The sequence below is a fragment of the Dryobates pubescens genome, chromosome 27 (genome assembly GCF_014839835.1).
Source record: "Dryobates pubescens isolate bDryPub1 chromosome 27, bDryPub1.pri, whole genome shotgun sequence".
NCBI classification, from domain to species: domain Eukaryota; kingdom Metazoa; phylum Chordata; class Aves; order Piciformes; family Picidae; genus Dryobates; species Dryobates pubescens.
Genome location: NC_071638.1, coordinates 4642146 through 4663325, shown reverse-complemented (window position 1 = coordinate 4663325; position 21180 = coordinate 4642146).

Here is a 21180-nt window from a genome sequence, read left to right as displayed (position 1 = left end):
GTGTGTCCTGATCAGTGCTGAGTACAGGGGAGAATGACCTCCCTGCTCCTGCTGGCCACACTGTTCCTGGTACAGGTCAGGATGCCATTGGCCTTCTTGGCCACCTGGGCACACTGCTGGCTTGTGTTCAGCCTACTAGATAGATCCCTTCCACTGCGAATATGAATAGACTCACAACAATTTTTGCTCTGAGACAAGACTTCCTAATGATTCTGCTCTTGAAGGAGTGTCATTAAATTGAAGCTAAACTTTGTGAATATGATAGATTCTTTATTTCAGAGAAACATAGTGCTGATTCAAGAAGGTTGACCTGATGATCTGATAGATCTTCAGTAACTTTAATCAAATGCTGTACCAATTCAAGAACATCGCCAAAACTTGCATTTCAAAAGCAGGCTATTTGTTCTCTTCTAAGGTTTCCTGTGCAGTGTTTCAGGAGACCCAAGAAAATGGCAAAAGATTCATACCCTGAGAAAATATCTACTTTCATCAATGTTGGATGTGGACCTGACTGGAATAGTGATAGAATTGAGCAAAGGTGCAAGATCTTTTCTAATCTCAGAAAGACAGGGGATGGGGGTGAGTGTTATACTCAATACTAAAACTTTCCTTCATTGACACAACAGATACTCTGTGGACAGATCTCACTTATTTGTGCAGTGGTAAGGACAGTAGGACAGAGTAAGCATTTAAGTCAAAGTAGCAGAACTATACTGAGTCACACATCAGCTGTGTAGCAGTTAAAGCTGTAAGGCCTGGAAAAACCCTGCAGTTGTACAACTGAACATCCTTTGCCATTGAACCAGCTGTGAAAAGTTGAGAGATGGGTCATTCCTGAGCAATAACTACCAGGCTCTGTTTCCCGCTGGAAATTCATCTGAAATCTAGGTTGTTGGTTTTTCTTCCTTCACAGTTATTTTATACACGTTTTCAGGAAACTATTCAGAAGTGGTGTACGAGTCCACATTCCTTGTATGACTCAACAAAGATAAAATCACTTGCTGCTTGCCCAGACAGTACCAATCCTGGATGCAAATCACCTTGCGATTGCATCATGATAACACTGGAGTGCAGCTGGCCTATAACAATGGCCCAAGGACCCAGCCATCACGCCTTCAGGACAAGATCATTTCCAGCTATCAGATACCCCCAGGAAGGGAGGGTGGTGAGACAGTGGACTCACCACCTGTTTCCTGATGTGTAATGGGTGTGTGGGCAGGTTAGATGGAGGAGGGGAAGGTGGAGGCCCTCCCCCCATCCATCTAGACCCCTGCCTAAACACACAGGATTACACAGAAAGATTTCCTGGGGAACGATACCTGGATATTTACAGGAGGATTTCCTGGCTCCTAAATTCCTGAGGGACAATGCTTGGACACATACCTAAGGACTAAAACTGTATAAAAGACTTGACCACTACTGGCTCAGGAGAAAGAAAAACGCAGGAGAGAAAAACGCTGAAGGAGGACCATGCCGCTGAGAAGGAAGGAAGCAGACTGAACCCTTTCTCCGTGTCCTAAGTGCCGCTTGCTGCCACTCATGGAGCTGACCCACGCTGCCCAGAGGACCTCATCTCTCCTCCAGCCAAAGCCTCAGCACCCTTTCTCTACAAACCCAGCATCTTCTGCAGCACCTTTCCTCCACAGACTCAAACTGCCTGGGGGGGGGTGAGGGGTGTGGTAATATAATTCCCTTCCTCTTCTCTCTCTCTCTTCTCTCTCTCCCTCTCTATCTTCTCCCTCTCCCCTTCTTATTTCCATTTTATTTATGTAATAAATAGTCTAGCTGTTGATATTTTGGCTTCACTTTTGCCTTTAATTTCACAACACGGGAATAATAAAAAGAACTAGTCTCCTTCCCTCTCCGGACCGAGACAAGTGGAAAGAAGTGAAACAAACTTTAGGAGCAATTAGCCTGGTTTTTTGTGTGGCTATGTTGTGTCCATCTGCATGGCCTTCCTGTATAATTTGGAATTACTGTTTTCTTTAAGAAAATCTGTCAGAAAAGCAGAGTAAATGCTGCATTCTACAACTTGAAAATAAACTGTTTGCTTTTATTTAATGTTAAAAAGCCAATAACTGAGCTTTGTGCTAAAACATACAGCATAAACACAAACATAATGTTTAGACAGTTATTGATTGTAAAATCTTTACACTCTGAAGCTACTGGTTTACATTCACAATTAAAGTGAATTTTAATGATCAAACAAATTTTAACTCTTTGAACAGTGTTCATCTTTTTGACAGAAGTGAATAATTAAAAGTTCCTTGCATTTTCCCCTTGGAGAAACAGCAAGGAGAAAGCAAAAATAACCGAAGAAATTTTTCTTGTTAGTTTCATAGAGTCCAAGACAAAGGTCAGATGTTATGCTAACAAGAACTTTAAACTTTCCAGTAGACAATTTTAATTAATCTGTTTAGATCTGTGACTTTTGTGATTCTAGTAAACCTTTTTCTTTCTGAAAAAGAAGGGGAAAAAAAAGCTTATTCAATGACTAGTTCTATCGCAGGTTTCCCAGGTGACTTTGTTGAGAAGTTTCATCCAGAGCTTAAATTCATCTTACTGTGCAGACAGTTCCATTGCAGCTCATTAGACAAAAGAAATGCAGGTAATACATGGTTGGCCTGTAAAGTGTGGGTAAATTTTACTTTCACCAAAAAGAGACCAGCCCCCACCTGGCTACAACCTCCCTTCAGGTAGTTGTAGAGAGCAATAAGGTCTTCAACGTTTATTGCTAAGTATTACACAACTGATTTAATCTGTACGATTTGAGCTTCAGCTTCTTACAGTGGGTGATCAATCAAGTAGGTGGAAAATTAGTAACTCTGCTTATCTCTTATTATCACAGTATCACAGTATCACAATAACTAAGGTTGGAAGAGACCCCAAGGATCATCAAGTCCAACCTGTTCCAACACACCTCGCAACTAGATCATTGCACCAAGTGCCACATCCAATCTCCCCTTGAACACCTCCAGGGACGGCGACTCCACCACCTCCCTGGGCAGCCCATTCCAATGACGAATGACTCGCTCAGTGAAGAACTTTTTCCTCACCTCGAGTCTAAACCTCCCCTGGCACAGCTTGAGACTGTGTCCCCTTGTTCTGGTGCTGGTTGCCTGGGAGAAGAGACCAACCCCCTCCTGTCTACAATTACCTTTCAGGTAGTTGTAGAGGGCAATGAGGTCACCTCTGATCCTTCTCTTCTCCAGGCTAGGCTAAACAACCCCAGCTCCCTCAGCCTCTCCTCACAGGGCTGTGCTCAAGGCCTCTCCCCAGCCTTGTTGCCCTTCTCTGGACACGTTCAAGTGTCTCAATGTCCTTCCTAAACTGAGGGGCCCAGAACTGGACACAGTACTCAAGATGTGGCCTAACCAATGCAGAGTACAGGGGCACAATGACCTCCCTGCTCCTGCTGGCCACACTATTCCTAATACAGGCCAGGATGCCATTGGCCTTCTTGGCCACCTGGACACACTGCTGGCTTTCTTTACTACTTCAATTGGACCTATGGCTTGTTTGATTGTCTTGAATTAGAAAAGTGCAACACAACAATGCAAACTTTACGTGTCCCACCCATAGATGCTTAGAAAATGAAGAATGTGGAAAAACTCTTCCTCATTCTTTATCTTCTCTAAGGTACCAGAGTGAAGAGGCTGTACTTGGCATATTATCCCTCCAGACATTCTTACTAAATTTCTTTCATCTATTTTTTCCATCTACATTTAGAAAATGCTTTAGGGAAACATTGCAAAGCAACCAGAAGATCATCAGTATTAAAACTGCATTTTCTTTGGATTCTCAGTCATATTGGGTTTCTGAGGCACGTTTTTGCTAGCAGGGGTTGACTACAGGGAGAAGCTGCTGGAAGCTTTCCTTATGTGCGATGGAGCCAATGTGCCAGCTGGCTCCAAGATGGACCTGCTGGTAGTCAAGGTCAAGCCCAACTGTGACTGTAGTAGTGTCTCTGTGATAATATACTCTGTGCAACTGCAGACACAGACAGTGACAGTGTAATGAGAAACAACCCCACAGACATCATGATCAGTGAATAAGGAGGAGGAAGAGGTGTTCCAGACACTGGAGTAGAGATTCCCTTGTAGCCCATGGTGAAGACCACAAGAAAGACAGAGGAATCCACACTGGAGCAGGTTCACTGGCAAACATGAACCTACAGGAGACCCACACGGAAATAGTTTGTGAAGAACTGCATCCCAGTGGAGAAGTCTGCAGAGAGCTGTCTCCCATGAGAGGAACACAATGCTGGAGCAGGGGAAGAGTGTGGGGGTCCTCCTTCCAAGGATGAAGGAGCAGCAGAGAAAATGTGTGATGAGCTGACTCATTCCCCATCTTCCTGTGACACTTGAGAAGGTGACATAGAGAACTTGGGAGAAAAACTGAGCTCAGAAATAAAGGGGGGGGGGAGAGATGTTTCTAACATTTGGGTTTATTTCTCATTACTGTACTCTGATTTAATTGGTAATAAATTTCACTAATTTCCTCAAGTCAGGCCTGTTTATGGTTATGACAGTAACTGGTAGGTGATCTCTCCCTGTCCTTATGAGCCACAAGTCATTGTTATATTTAATCTCCCCCGTCCAACCAAGGACAGGAGTGCTATTACTTAGAAAATTTATTCCATGTTAAGGATGACATCTTGGCTCCTTGGAAACAGTGAGGGTTGGTATGGGAGTTGCTTGATTGTTTTCCATCTGAACTAAGATATCTTTGTAAGTGCTTTCCTCTGTAAGCAATATATCTCTTTAAAGCAATTATGGAGTCAAATGACCAGGAAGAGAAAACATAGCTAGGTCAGATCCTCAGCTTTGCTAGGTACCTTCAGATCTGCCTTTTTATGTGCTTCTGAACATTTACAGATATCCTAAGGTAAATCTGTGCTGTATCTGGAGATGTTATCACAATATAAAAACAGGAGAAGCTTTAATATGGCAACCTTGGCCAGGGTGAAATCACACCGGCTCAGACTCCCATGTCTGATATGTAATTGACTTTATTGTATCATAGCAGGGCCAAGAATGATCCCAAATGATCATGGTTTAGTTGGTAGGGTGGTGTTGGATGATAGGTTGGACACGATGATCTTGAAGGTCTCTTCCAACCTGGTCTATTCTATTCTATTCTATTCTATTCTATTCTATTCTATTCTATTCTATTCTATTCTATGTATCTATCACCATGTCTCCCAAAAATTGTTCAGTCACAGTAATGAAAGGCATTAGCTGTGAGATGATCAAAACCTCTCAGTGAAAGGTGGCAGAACTAATACTGTTTTGAGTGGCAAACCCTCTTGAATGCACTATCTCATTGCTATTAATTATGAATTCATGAGCTCTCCAGCATATATTGGCATATGTCATACATCATCCAGCACCAGAACAAGAGGACACAGGGGAAGTTTAGGCTGGATGTTAGGAAGAAGTTCTTCATAGAAAGAGTGATTGGCCATTGGAATGGGCCGCCCAGGGAGGTGGTGGAGTCACCATCACTGGAGGTGTTTAGGAAGAGACTGGATGGCATGCTTGGTGCCATGGTTTAGTTGATTAGATGGTGTTGGATAATAGGTTGGACTCTATCTCAAAGGTCTCTTCCAACCTGGTCTATTCTATTCTTCTATTCTATTCTATTCTATTCTATTCTATTCTATTCTATTCTATTCTATTCTATCCCTACTTGTAGAACATACTAACATAGAATTATGTCTGTAACAATCTCTAACAGCAAATTTTCCTGTGAGAAAATATTGAAGTTGTAGCCTCATGGAATAGCCTTGAGAACATCTTACTTGGTTCCATAATATGATTCTGCTGTGAGGATTCTCTAATGATCTTCATGCTGACGCAAGATTATTCTGCTCTTGATGCTGATAGTGGTAGTTATAGGAGAGAGCCTTTCTGAGAGAGAAGCTTTTGCTTTTTCTTTCCTCTCATAGTGATTTAATTTGGAATTCTAAGTTGCATGTTACCTTTTGAATTGTCAAGGGAAATTCTTTAATTCGAGGCCAACATTAAAATTAGGATCTTTCTCTAGTTGTAGTCATTGGCATGTTTAAAAACAAAAATTTAAGAGTCCTTTTTTTGCTTTTTGTTTTTAAGTTCTGTGTATTTATTACTTAATAACATGATTACTATTTTGTTCTGAAGGTGTATTATCGCACTGCTCTTCTTCCATTCTCTTCTCTCATTGCTTCCCCTGTGGAGAGTTATTTTCTCCTGAGAAAAAACCCACACTTGTAAAAAAGAAACAGTAAAAAAATGTTTACAGTCCTGGTTATATGCAAGGTGTAACATTTAATGTGGAGCCCAGGAGATCCAAGGAGTCAGCATATTTATTGCAAAATTTACAATTGTATCTTATTCTGAATTTTAAGTTTCAACATTTTTTGAGATGCAATCCTTGTTGTTCCATATTTATTATTCCGATCTTATATCAGTTTCTTCTTCAATTTATCATTACACCTTAGGTGACAGGAGAAATACTCCTCTCTGTACTGAGAACTAGTAGGCCCTCCACTTGAATCCTGTTCAGAATTTTGGAAGATACAGGATCATAGGATCATAGAATCATAGAATCAATAAAGTTGGAAAAGACCTCAAAGATCATCAAGTCCAACCTGTCACCCAACACCTCATGACCACTAAACCATGGCTTCAAGTGCCATGTCCAATCCCCTCTTGAACGCCTCCAGGGATGGTGACTCCACCACCTCCCTGGGCAGAACATTCCAGTGGCTAACATCATATATATGTGGTGGTATGTGTGTATGCATATATATGTATTTATATACAGGGGCATTTTTCTTAAATAAGAAAGAAACAAGAAAAAGTAGAAAATCATAACACAATGTTTGCTGAAACAAGTGATTCTGTTGGTTTGAGTTTGCTGTTTAATTGCTGGACATGTTTATCACCAAAATGTTTTTACCTACTGCAATAAAGGAAGAAGCACATAAAACTCTCCTCTCTTGCAGAGGAACTGTTTAGTATTCCCTTCCCAAGGATAGTTGGTTTTGTTTGTGTTCATAAGAGAGATAGGAAATGAGGATGATGCCCATCTCCCTTTATGCCAGTTTATAGCTTTATTGTTTATGTTCAATGAATATTGATATTCCACTGTTTTAAAGGTCCTTGTAAATAAGAGGTACTCTTGTCAAATACGTTTTCTTCTTAATTCCATCTGAGCACAATTTATTGAAAGACTCAGTTACTTGAGTAAGTGCATTTAAATGGACTAAAGTGTTTCTCCATTTGCCCTCTGGGCCTATGGAATTTGTCTGACCTAAAGAATAGTGAAATGAGATTTGATGTCTGGCTGATTCTTTGAAATCCATCTAATAAAAATGATAAAAGCAGACTGTTTAGTAGCCAGAAATCTTTACTGGTCCTGAGACTGTCTTCTTCATTTCAACAGGAGACTGGAATATGAGGATGTTGATTGTGCTGGGAAACTTTTTGAACAAACAGGAAGGGAGTTATGTTTTGTACTTCAGGTGATAATTCCCATTATTTTCTACCAAAAGACTTATATTGTCCACAATGGTATCTTACTATAACTCATTCATACTTTTATTCTCCACTTGGTTCTTATTTTCTTTGTCTTAAAATTAAGATCTGCAAAAAAACCTACACAATTTGGATTTTCACACAAATACTGATGTGGAATTTACACCAGTTGTTCCAAGAGGAAGACAGCAACAACATCAGCAGAGAGAAAATGTCCTTACAACATTCTTCTGGTATATTTTAATGCCAGAATTCCATTTGTAGAAGTAATATTACTTCCACCTGTTAAAAGAAGATCAAATATTCATTTAGAAGTTTATACAAATGTGTTTTTCAGCAAGGAAATACTTTATGTTTTGTCTCAAATATGATACTTTAGAAATCTATCCAACATACTAAAGGAAATTTAAACCAGACCTGGTAATACATAATAGCATTACTTGGAGTCTACCTGGAGTTCAGCAAGGCCATTGATACCGTCCCCCACAGCAAACTCCCAGCCAAGCTGTCAGCCTGTGGCTTGGATAGCACACTCTGAGCTGGGTTAGGAACTGGCTGGAGAGCTGAGCCCAGAGAGTGGTGGTGAATGGTGCCACATCCAGTTGGCAGCCAGTCACTAGTGGTGTTCCACAGGGATCAGTGCTGGGCCCCATCCTGTTCAATATCTTCACTGCAGATCTGGATGAGGGGATTGAGTCAGTCATCAGTAAAGTTGCAGATAACAGTAAGTTGGGAGCAGATGTTGATCTTTTAGAGGGTAGAAGGGCTCTCCAGAGGGACCTCGACTGACTGGACAGATGGGCAGAGTCCAACAGGATGGCATTCGAAAAATCCAAGTGCCGGGTGCTGCACTTTGGCCACAACAACCCCATGCAGAATTATAGGCTGGGGTCGGAGTGGCTGGAGAGAAGCCAGGCAGAACGGGACCTGGGGGTGCTGATTGACAGCTGCCTAAACATGAGCCAGCAGTGTGGTGGAGTCACCATCCCTGGAGGTGCTCAAGAGGGGACTGGACATGGCACTTGGTGCCATGGTCTAGTGGACATGAGGTTTTGGGTGACAGGTTGGACTTGATGATCTTTGAGGTCTTTTCCAACCCTCTTGATTCTATGATTCTATTCACACCATTTCTACTCTTGCATTTTGAATATATTGACTAGCACTAGGTGCTTTCCAGAAATGAGAAATGCTAAGTTTGATCTGTAGATATTTTATGATTCCTTTGAAAATACTGTATTTTTAAGGTAAACATATTTTTTCCAGAGATAAAAGCTGTGCAACCCCCAAATTAGGCTGAAACTCCCTCTGGCCAGCCTGATGATCTGGTGTGAGGTGTCCCTGCCCATGACAGGGGGGTTGGAACTAGATGATCCTTGTGGTCCCTTCCAACCCTGACTGATTCTATGATTCTATGAAAATACTACATAGGATTAATTACATTGATATGCACATGAAAAAAAAATAGTAAAAGAAGTAAATAAAAAAATACTGTTATTCTCAAAATGAAAAAGTGATGTAGATAATACAGATATAGATGATATAGATATAGATGAATAGTGAAATTTCACTAAACTATGCTGTTATGACAGCTCTGGGGAGAGCAAACTTCCAGCTGTTTGCCAGAAAAACACACAGCAATATAATCCATTAAGAAATGTTAGCTCTAACATTGCATTAGGTAATCAAATTAGTAGAAGATGAATTACTAGGAAAAGGAATAATAAACATAGAACTAATATAAAAAGAAGATGAAGTTAGCAGAAGATGAGTGAAGGCTTAGAGACAAAGAAATAAAACATGAGAAAACTGAAATTGCTGTCATCTCTAAAAGTGAATTTCATAAATTCTACCTCAAAAATTAAAGTAACTTTATGATGAAATTTATTTCTCTTCTTGATTTTGGCAAACTTAAAACACTCAGAGGTGGTAAAACTGAAAAACATTATTATCAACACTATCTCAAAAGCATCACTCAAAATCTACATATATACCTTTTACCATGTGTATTAGAGAAGCACAGAGAACTGTTTCCTTCCAAATTGTGGCCTTCTTACTGTTGTCCTCCAGTATCTGAAGGGGGCCTACAAGAAGGCTGGGGAGGGACTTCTCAGGATATCAGATAGTGATAGGACCAGGGGGAATGGAAGGAAGCTGGAGGTGGAGAGATTCAGGCTGGAGGTGAGGAGGAAGTTCTTCCCCATGAGAGTGGTGAAGCCCTGGAATGGGTTGTCCAGGGAGGTGGTTGAGGCCCCATCCCTGGAGGTGTTTAAGGCCAGGCTGGATGAGGCTCTGGCCAGCCTGATCTAGTGTGGGGTGTCCCTACCCATGGCAGTGGGGTTGGAACTAGATGATCCTTGTGGTCCCTTCCAACCCTGATTCTATGATTCTATGAAAATACTGCATAGGATTAATCATGTTGATATGCACATGAAAAAAATAATAATAAAAGAAGTAAATAAAAAATACTGTTATTCTCAAAATGAAAAAAAGAGTCAAAATTATTTCTTTTGTGGTACTTCCATCCATTTTTTTTTCTTTCTTTTTTTTTTACCTTTTTTTTTTATGTTTTTAATGAACATTTTCTGACACACCATTAATGTTGTCTTAGCTTGCATTTTATTTCATGGGTGTTATTCACTACAATGAACATGAAATAAACACCCGGATGGCTATAAAATGCACATCTACACAGCACTAGTTAAGAAAAACAATTGTCTATATGCATATGTTGTTGCCAGTAATGATGCATTTGGAAACTTTGGAGACATTTTTTGTCACGTATTTCTTCACCACTTGCAGGCCTTGCAGCATTTCATTTGTTAGTTTATCTAAGGCTCCATGGCAATCGTTCAGCACATTGAGCAGTCCTCATAGATGACCCTTAAACTAGTTTCACACTTCTGTGGTTCTAAATTTTTATATGTTGTGACATGCAGATAATGATGCCCCAGAGCAGACTTATAAAATGTGTGTTTTCATTGTTGAGGGTGGGTTTCCGCCCCCCCGTCCCCCCATCATTTTTAAATGCTAGAAGGATGGCTATTATATTGATTTGTATTTCAGCATCATGAAAGGGGGTTATTTAGAAAGGATTCAGCAATCCTGCTTCAGAGATTAATTTGCAAAGATACACATTACTTGAATATCTAAAAACAGTGTTGCCAAGCAACAAGCAAAACTACAAGAATGTTACCAGAAGAAACTAAATTACATATACAGTCTAACAATATAGGCAGATTAATTCTATCCTGTAAACCTGGGAGACTTCCCTGATGTTAGAATGTAATTTTTAGCTAGCATTCATCACGATACAGGTCCTTCAAAGATACATGTTTCTGAAATATTTGCCCTTCTGCCATGATTTGAAGACACTGTAAAAATGTTTGAAACAATGCCAGTTGTGTTTAATTATTCATTATGCTGCTGAACCAGTATTAGTATTCTGTGAGACTCTGGAGTCATATTGAGCAGTGGTTGTGGTGGTGTTTCCAGATCTAGTTTGTTCTTTGAAGCTTATGCCTTTGTACACAGACTATTTCCTGAGGGACAGGGTGATATTGGCAGGCCAGCAGAAATGGTAATTGTGTCAAAACTGTACAGTGAATGACGAGGTGCTCTAGTGGGAGACTAAAAGAAAGTGCAGGGTTTAATTACAATCTGCAAATGCACAAACTGTGAAGAGAGAGAAGCTTGGGCTATGCATTTGGCATTGATTTGTGAGCCATTATTAACTTTCCAGAAATACTTCAATGTTACAGAAGACAAAGCTTTACGCAACAAAAGCTGCACCCTTCAGTTTTACAATCCTAGATAGTCTAACTGCTGTTAAAAAGTGTCACCCAAGAAGTCAGCAGCCATTATGCAAAATAATAACTACTTTCATGCCTGTACAGATTTACAGTAAAGCTGAAAACAGATTTTCAGTTCACATTGTAAAATGCATCCCAGAAGGACTCCGTTAGTCATTGGAACGGGCTGCCCAGGGAGGTGGTGGAGTCATTGTCCCTGAAGGTGTTCAAGAGAGGATTGGATGTGGCACTTGATGTCATGGTTTAGTAGTCATGAGGTCTTGGGTGACAGGTTGGACTTGATGATCTTTGAGGTCTTTTCCAACCTTATTGATTCTACAATTCTATGATTCTTGAATTTCCCTTCCTTCATATAGAGCCTTTCAGTGGCAAAAGTGTGTCACTGCTGCAGTGATTTTCAGAAGAATAACCTTTATAATATAAAGGATCAAGTTAAATTTTGGCAGTGGTCAAACCCTACACAATGGATTGCCACAAGCCTTTATATTAACTTCTTGAAAGCTAAGAAAATAACTATATGTACCACTGTTAATGCCATAGGAATACAAATAACCTTGATGAAATGTATTACCCTGTTTACCTTCTCTGGGAAGAGAAGTAACTAGTGTGTTACTGGCCTCTTGTCACCTCCAAATCCTGTAGGGAGGTAAGAAAGGAAATTGAAGGACCAAAGAAGGCAGGAGGTGCAATCATGGTGTATGACTGGGACAGAGACACCAGGCAGAGCCAAAGCCTCATATGAGAGCCCTGAAGGGTGAGTGAAACTCCAGCATAGGGTACTGTGTGGGCATGGGTGGAGCAGCCTAGACACAGTCAGCAGAACTGTTGTGTGAATGTGGAGGGAATCTCTGATTGTGAATCTTCTTATGAGGAGGAACCTTCCAAGAAACTTAGCAGTGTACTGTAGTCATGATGAGTTATCATCTAATTTTGATGTTTCTTTCTTTTGTAAGTACTTCATTTCCATTGCTTGGAATTTACAAAGATTTAGCTTGACAGATGTCTCTTTCCAATGTTCTTTAGGTCCTCTAATGGTGTCCTGCTCTTTTCTCACACACTGAAAAAATAACTGAACACACCTTAATACCCTGTATGCTATCAGAAATCTGTATTTTTCAACATAACACCTTGGCTTCTGGTTATAGCTCAGCTGACAGTTTACACAGAATTGACTCCCTACAGGGATGATGAAATTTGTATTCTCATCTTCTAAGGTCACCTGCCACACTACTCTGCCAGCACATCCAGCATAGAAACACATTTGTCATAAGTCGACTCTTCCAGAATTTTTCTCTTGTCAAGGGTAAAAAATGTTGTCTTTTATATATGTCTGTATGAGTTTAGTTTGGCAGTGTATCAATGTCTGTATATAAATAAGTGTGTCACTCTTATTTACTTCTTATAAAAGCAACCCATTTGGAACTATTCTGTTCATGTGCTGGCAATGTCTGTACTAGTAAATTAACTTTGCCTAGGAACACACGGAAACTGGAACACACTAATCTGTATTGTTAAATTAATAGAACAGTCCCTTGTATGTTGTGCATCTGTACCAACTTGTACTTTCCCCAGACATGGGTTGGGAGCTACTATATATCAAATATCTCCCAGCTGCAGAGTACATGAATTTAATAGTGCAAAACATATTGTTCCTTATCTGCTGGCCTTATCTTATTTTTGTCTACAGATACATGTCTCGGTCCAGAGAGGGAAAGAGCCTCAGTTCTTTTGAATATTCCTGTGTTGTGAAATTTGAGGCACAAAGGGGGCCAAAATATCAATAGCTAGACTATTTACTAAAAAAAAAAAAGTGGATGGATCAGAAAGAGAGAGAGAAAATAGAGAGGGAGAGAGAGAAGAGGGAAAGAGAAGAGGAAAGGAATTATATTACCACACCCTTCACCCTTCAAGACAGTTTGACTCTGTGGAGGAAGGGTGCTGCAGCTTTGGCTGTAGAAAAGATGTTGTCCTCTGAGCAGCCTCTTCAGCTTCCTGAGTTGCAGTAGGCCAAACTTAGAACACAGAGAGTGTTCCTCTTGGTCTGCTTCTTCCAGGCTACACGGGGATGTCTCTGTCATTTTTTATCTCTTGGTATTTTCTCAGTTTTTCTTCAGAGCAGCATTGCCCCAGACTTTTTCCTTCTCTCGTGTTCTCCTTCTCAGCGGCATTGTCCAGGTCTTTTCCTTCTGTGTTTTCTTTCTTCCAAGCCAGTAGTTGCTCAGATCTTTTATACAGTTTTCAGGTATGTATATTCCAGAGAGTATCGATTGGCCTCTGCTCATTTCCAGGGCAGCTGCAGTCTGTGAGCAATCCTTATCTATGCACCTTCCCGAGAGTTGTTCCAGTGGCTCTGCCCAATACACATCAGCTATTGTCTGGGAAAACAGCAAAGGTGATTTTATCTTTGTTGAGTCACATCAAGAGAGACAAGATATAGTCTCTCACAATATAGCATATGATTCCCTTTTTATTCAGAAAAGCTTCTCTGTGTTCCTATGTGAGATAATTTAGTTTCTCAGTTCTATTATTAGCTGTGAAAGTTTTTTTCTTGGGTCTTTGTTCATTCCTTCTTGAGGAAAAGTGTCAACCAGTTTTCTTAGGCTTCAATTGTCACACCACCAGGCTCATCAGTCTGCTCATGTTTGACAGTATTTAACAGTTATTTCCACAAATATTGTGTTCACACACTGATTCATTAAATCTGAAACCAAGGTGTAGATTAATGAATGCATGAAAATATGTAATTATGGACTTGATGAAGTTGGTAATAAACCACAGAATACCTAAGCTGTAAATAGATATTACTTTAATTTTCATAAGTGTCAATAACTGGTACAAAAATCAATGGTAAGTTAATGGCAACATTGTGTAGTTGATGAGAAACAATTAATTATCCAGTCTTGCCCACCTCTCTACCCATTTCTTCCCCTTTCTAGCAACTGAAGTTATTGGCCTTATTCACCAGAATAGCTTTTTGTTTTATAGCTCAGAATTGTATCCTTCTATTATTCTAGTCAAAAGTAAAAGTAAAAGTTCATAAATCTTTAGTGGCATTCAAGGCAATGGAAATTACCTAATAGTTTAAGATGAGTATGAACAGAAATGTGTTCTTCTAAACTTTACCATAAACAAATTGGGTTTGAAAACAGCAGAAACTAAAGAGGAGACGTTGTCCTTCTGACTGGCCATTTGAATGGGCTGCCCAGGGAGGTGGTGGAGTCACCATCACTGGAGGTGTTTAGGAAGCAACTGGATGGGGTGCTTGGTGCCATGGTTTAGCTGATTAGATAGTGTTGGGTCATAGGTTGGACTTGATGATCTCAAAGGTCTTGTCCAACCTGGTTAGTTCTATTCTATTCTATTCTATTCTATTCTATTCTATTCTATTCTATTCTATTCTATTCTATTCTATTCTATTCTATTCTATCCTATCTTTCAAATTCTGTATGCTCCATTGAGCTGCAGATCATTTGGTGGCTAATTTGTTGAGGTTTGATTTGGGTTTGTTTGTGGTTTGAGGTTTGGCATTTTTGTAGTTGTTGTTGTATTATTTTTTATGTTCTTAAATTTCAGGACCCTGATACTTAATAGGTGTTGGCTGTATTGGACTAGTTGCCTCTTAGTACTGTATGGCATGTTACCTGTAAAGGAATCAGCTGCAGTTAAAACACTTTTAATGAAGGCAATGACTATATAGTTAACTGAGAAGGTTTGGATGGTAAATTCACAGAGCTGGTTGGTATCTGATGTACTTGTATGGAATGGAATGGAATGGAATGGAATGGAATGGAATGGAATGGAATGGAATGGAATGGAATGGAATGGAATGGAATAGAATACACCAGGTTGGAAGAGACCTTTAAGATCATCATGTCCAACCTATCATTCAACACCATCTAATCAACTAAACCATGGCACCAAGCACCCCATCCAGTCTCTTCCTAAACACCTCCAGTGATGGTGACTCCACCACCTGCCTGGGCAGCACATTCCATTGGGCAATCACTCTCTCTATGAAGAACTTCTTCCTAACATCCAGCCTAAACCTTCCCTGGTGCAGCTTGAGACTGTGTCCTCTTGTTCTGTTGCTGGTTGCCTGGGAGAAGAGACCAACCCCCACCTGGCTACAACCTCCCTTGAGGTAGTTGTAGAGAGCAATGAGGTCTCCTCTGAGCCTCCTCTTCTCCAGGCTAAGCAACTCCAGTTCCCTCAGCCTCTCCTCATAGGGCTCCAATGGCCTGAACATGGCTTTTTCCTGCTGATCATCAGCAACCCCTTTTCCCCATCTATGCTGAACAATATTTTTTCCATTTTGCATACTATGTATTGTGAAAGAAAAACAATAACTGCACCAAAAACTAATGCACTTTGAAATTAGCCATGCAGGAACCCCTATGGAAAAAATATTAGAATAAAACTCATGGTTCCATGGAAATCAATAATTTCCACTTTTATTATGATGGGATCAGGAATGTTTTTACAGTTTTCTCCATCATCTCCCATCAGCTACCTGAATCTGTACTTAGGAATTGAGCTCTGATTTTTACTTCATCAATAAAACAGAATTAACAGAAGACTAATCCTGATTTGAAAACTAATTAAAGAAAACAAACCACCAACCTATTTTTGTAAATGGGATTTCTATTTCCATTTGCTTAGATATTTTCCTGCACATCTCATTCTGATTGCTAAGCATCTTGAAGCAGATGTCTGTCTAACACAACAACACTTTCCCAGATTGAAACCAATTATAATGGTGGTCCTCAGTGTATTCTCTCTCCCACTTATTAATAGACCTTTTACAAATGCTGATACAAATGACAAATACTGATACAAACTAAACAGAGGGCAATGCTAACGTGGTGACCCAATTTGTCTATGATTGTTGAGATGATTCTATTAGCACTGAAGGTACCAGGCCAAATATTCTAAGCAAGTCTTTAAAGGAAAAGTTCATGGTGGGAGACTTGCAAGGCAGGACTTGTTAATAAATCAATGAATGTTGCAGTAGTTGACTATGTCTTCGAATTGAAAATTCAAGGGACAGACACTTGGCTCGGACAAGAGCACTCTGTGCTGGGTTAGGAACTGGGTGGAGGGCCGAGCCCACAGACTGGTAGTGAATGGTGCCACATCCAGCTGGCAGCCAGGCACTAGTGATGTGCCCCAGGGATCAGTGCTGGGCCACACCCTGCTTAATATCTTCATTCATGATCTGGATGAGGGGATTGAGTCAGTCATCAGTAAGTTTGCAGATGACACCAAGTTGGGAGCAGATGTTGATTGATTGGAGTGTAGAAGAGCTCTCCAGAGAGACCTTTCCAGGCTGGACAGGTGGGCAGAGTCCAATGTGATGGCATTTAACAAGTCCAAGTGTTGTGTGCTGCACTTTGGCCACAACAAACCCATGCAGAATTACAGGCTGGTGTCAGAGTGGCTGGAGAGCTGCCAAACAGAAAGGGACCTGGAGGTACTGATTGACAGCTGGCTGAACATGAGCCAGCAGTGTGCCCAGGTGGACAAGAGGGCCAATGGCATCCTGGCCTGTATCAGGAATGGTGTGGCCAGCAAGAGCAGGGAAATCATTGTGCCCCTGTACTCAGCACTGTTCAGGACACACCTTGAGTCCTGTGTCCAGTTCTGGGCCCCTCAATTTAAGAAGAACATTGAGACTCTTGAACATGTCCAGAGAAGGGCAACAAGGCTGGGAAGAGGCCTTGAGCTCAGGCCCTATGAGGAGAGGCTGAGGGAGCTGGGATTGTTTAGCCTGGAGAAGAGGAGGCTCAGGGGAGACCTCATTGCTGTCTACAACTGCCTCAAGGGAGGTTGTATCTAGTAGGGGTTTGGTCTCTTCTCCCAGGCAACCAGCACCAGAACAAGAGGACACAGTCTCAAGTTGCACCAGGGGAAGTTTAGGCTGGAGGTGAGGAGAAAGTTCTTCACAGAGAGAGTTGTTAGCCATTGGAATGTCCTGCCCAGGGAGGTGGTGGAGTCACCATCCCTGGAGGTGTTCAAAAGGAGATTGGACGTGGCACTTGGTGCCATGGTTTAGTAGTCATGAGGTCTTGGGTGACAGGTTGGACTTGATGATCTTTGAGGTCTCTTCCAACCTTATTGATTCTATGATTCTATGAAATGCTTATATTCTACTTCTGTTTTCTGTGACATTCTTTCTGGATAAAATCAGGCATTCAGATTGCAGAAACAGCCAAAACAATTCTACAGATTTGCACTGATTGAGTCTGGCTCAACTGTTGAATGTAAGAAAAGGGAATGAAAAACACAGTGATGAGTACTGCATTTCTCATTGACTCTACTGCAATCCACACAACTGAATTAGGGAACATCAAAAGAGTTAGAATCAGAAAACGAACATTATGCCCACAGTTTTGGAAAGCTAAAAAAATAATTCATTTTTTGCATTGAAATACTTTAATTAGAAAATAAAACTCTACTATTTTAATGCTTATTTTAAAATTAAATAATAAGCTGCTTTTATGGTACTATGAAGTAATCTGAGCCACATATTCTGACTAAAAATCCATCTTTAGTGAAGTCTAATCCACATTTCTCTTACCACGGCACTTTCTATCAGAAGTAGGTCTTATTCACTCTGGCAACATTTTCTTTTCTAGATATGGTTGTGTGGCAGTGTGTGGGGTGAAATGTCAAACCACAACATCTTAGTGTTTCCTCAGATAACCGTATAATCTAATTAGAAGCAACTCTGTAATTACTTTTCAGTAACTCTGACGTTTTTCAACTGCTTCCCACAGAAGCTTGCAAAGCAAACTCACTTTCAACAGATTTTTCACTGTTAAGAGCACATCAGAAGATGTGTGCTTGTTGTCAGCCATCAGAATAAATCCAAGTGTGGAGCTGACAACCTGAAGAAAATTACAATGCCCTGGAAGGCCGATGGTGGTGGATGAATGTAAGTTTCCCTTATGCCTTATATCATGTCAAAATTGAAAGGGAATTGTTCCCACAGCATGGATTTCACTGTCTTATCAGCAGGTGTGTGGCTGAAATGTAAATCTATTCCCTGACCTCCTTACATTGCTGCTTCCCCTACTAGTCTTGTGTTTTCTTCATTACAAACAGTACTGTGCACTAGGCTGTCATTTCCCAGTCTGCTCTGCATAAGTGTCAGTGCAAGGCTGCAGTGACCCAGACTCCTACTGTTCTTCAGCGATTTGCATGTAAAAGGAGTAAGCTTCATTTTGAGTTCATTCAAGTGTAAAGTCCAAATCTGCCCATAAATGAGAAAATCAAATCCACTGAATTTACATCAGTTTAGATGTCAAGAATTTTGCACAAAAATTAGCAGTAGTTCCCTAAACCAAATTAATCCATTCTGTTAATTTAATGTGGGTAATTTATAATTGATGTAATTCTTGAGGTGTTTCCAGCTGCTGTTTTCACGCAGATTTGCATAGCTTTCACTTTTTCCTTGAGCGTAAATGTTGGTTTAAGTTTGTGGGAAAGTAATTTAGAGCTGAAAGTGATTTTTGTGCCCCAAAGTTATTTTCATACATAGTTCATTTAATTGAGTTTAATATTCTGATATAACCTATTTCAGATGCCCCTAGCTATTTTATTCATTTATAAACTTCTCAAGAACACAGTAGCAGAGCATACCAGAGATGACAGCAATTGCTTGTATTTCTTTACACTGCTTACATGGTGTCATTTGCTTAAATTGTGGGAAACAAAAACTTTTCCCTCAATGTTTAGGTCTTTCATCTTCTCTCCTTCATGGTGTTCTTTTCTATCCCTTCCAAAATGAGTAGGTTAGGTCTTACAATAATCTTAACAGCTAGAACTGTAAGGGAAACAAGAGTTTAAAATCATTTACAAAGGACTCAGTGCAGACCCATTTCCCCCCATCAATTCTTATCTTCATCCAATATCACTTTATTAATTCTCTGTTACCCTTCCTCCTTTCCTTTCTGTCATGGGTGCCATGGACAGTGGCATTGAGTACACCCTCAGCAAGTTTGCTGATGACACCAAGCTGTGTGGTGCAGCAGACACGCTGCAGGGAAGGGATGCCCTCCAGAGGGACCTTGACAGGCTGGAAAGGTGGGCACAAGCCAATCTCCTGAGGTTCAACAAGACCAAGTGCAGGGTCCTGCATCTGGGTTGAAGCAATCCCAGGCACAAATCCAGGCTGGGCAGAGACTGGCTGAAAAGCAGCCCAGAGGAGAGAGACTTGGGGGTGCTGGTGGACAAGAAGCTCAACATGAGCTCTCAGTGAGCACTTGCAGCCCAGAAAGCCAATCAGATCCTGGATTGCATCAAGAGAAGTGTGGCCAGCAGGTCAAGGGAGGTGATTCTACTCAGCTCTGGTGAGACCCCACCTGGAGTACTGCCTCCAGTTCTGGAGCCCCTATTACAAGAGGGATAACGATGTGCTGGAACGTGTCCAGAGAAGGGCCATGAGGATGATTAGAGGGCTGGAGAACCTCTCCTGTGAGGACAGACTGAAGGAGTTGGGGCTGTTCAGTCTGGAGAAGAGAAGGCTCGGAGGTGACCTAATTGTGGCCTTCCAGTATCTGAAGGGGGCTACAAGAAGGCTGGGGAGGGACTGCTCAGGATATCAGGTAGTGATAGGACTAGGAGGAATGGAATGAAGCTGGAGGTGGGGAGATTCAGGCTGGATGTGAGGAGGTAGTTCTTCACCATGAGAGTGGTGAAGCCCTGGAATGGGTTGTCCAGGACAGTGGTTGAGGCCCCATCCCTGGAGGTGTTTAAGCCCAGGCTGGATGAGGCTCTGGTCAGCCTGATCTAGTGTGGGGTGTCCCTGCCCATGGCAGGGAACTAGGTGGTTCTTGTGGCCCCTTCCCAACCCTGACTGATACTATGATACTATGATCTACAAGTTGTCAAAATGACTTCTCAGGGACTTTTACCATAATTAATTAATTCTGATTGTCTTTAACATGCAGTGCTCAGAGCCATGATTTTTTCTGTTTCCTGTGTTTTGTTTTTCAGTGAATTTTACCCATTTCACCATGCATTAAACACACTTCAAATTAAATACTCTGAGTGTACTTTCATTTGCTAACTTATTCTCTCAAGATTATCTACTGAAATAAATGAAACCTTGAATAGCTGGGTGTTTGAAACCCTGTACTTAGTTGTTGTTGCTGGAATGTTTCCACGTGTTCTCCAAATAACTTTGTGGGTTTGGATAGTGTCTCAGAAGTTAACAGATGTATTTCTTTAAAAAGAGGTGTAAGGATCTGCATTAGATAATAAATCTGTTAAACTTAATCTTTAAAATACTAAAATAATTCTGGGAGATACTTACCTGCTTTGAAGAGAGCCCTTAATACTAATATTATTTTTATCTTCATTTATTGTTTTGCCCTTTGTCAAACCCCTTGAGGTTTTATTTTCAAAGTTCACTTCTTTTCTCTTGCAGTTCAAAGATGAATCATTCTAACTTAAACCCAACAGTAAAATATAGCCAGTTGCTCCAAAGCTGTAAACTCACTGAAAATTCTTCCTTACCAAAATCTCTAAGGCAAAAAAAATGCAGTATTTTCTGTAAATATCTCACCCTGAATTTTCTTGTTAGATTTAGAGATGGCTAACAGCTGCCTATAGGAGTTGCCAGCATGGTTCACATATGCCAAGGAAATCCTCCTATTTCTCCTTCAAAGTGTGATAATTGCTTGATAAAGTCATATTTGATGCATTCTGAATTAAAAGGTGGTTGAATAAGCACTGTGCAACTAAAATAGCAAGAAAGAATTGCAAGATAAAAAGTTGGCTACAATAAGAGCTCAAGGAGAAGTGGTAGAAAAGCTGATCATCTGACTTCCAGATATCTAGGCCTCACA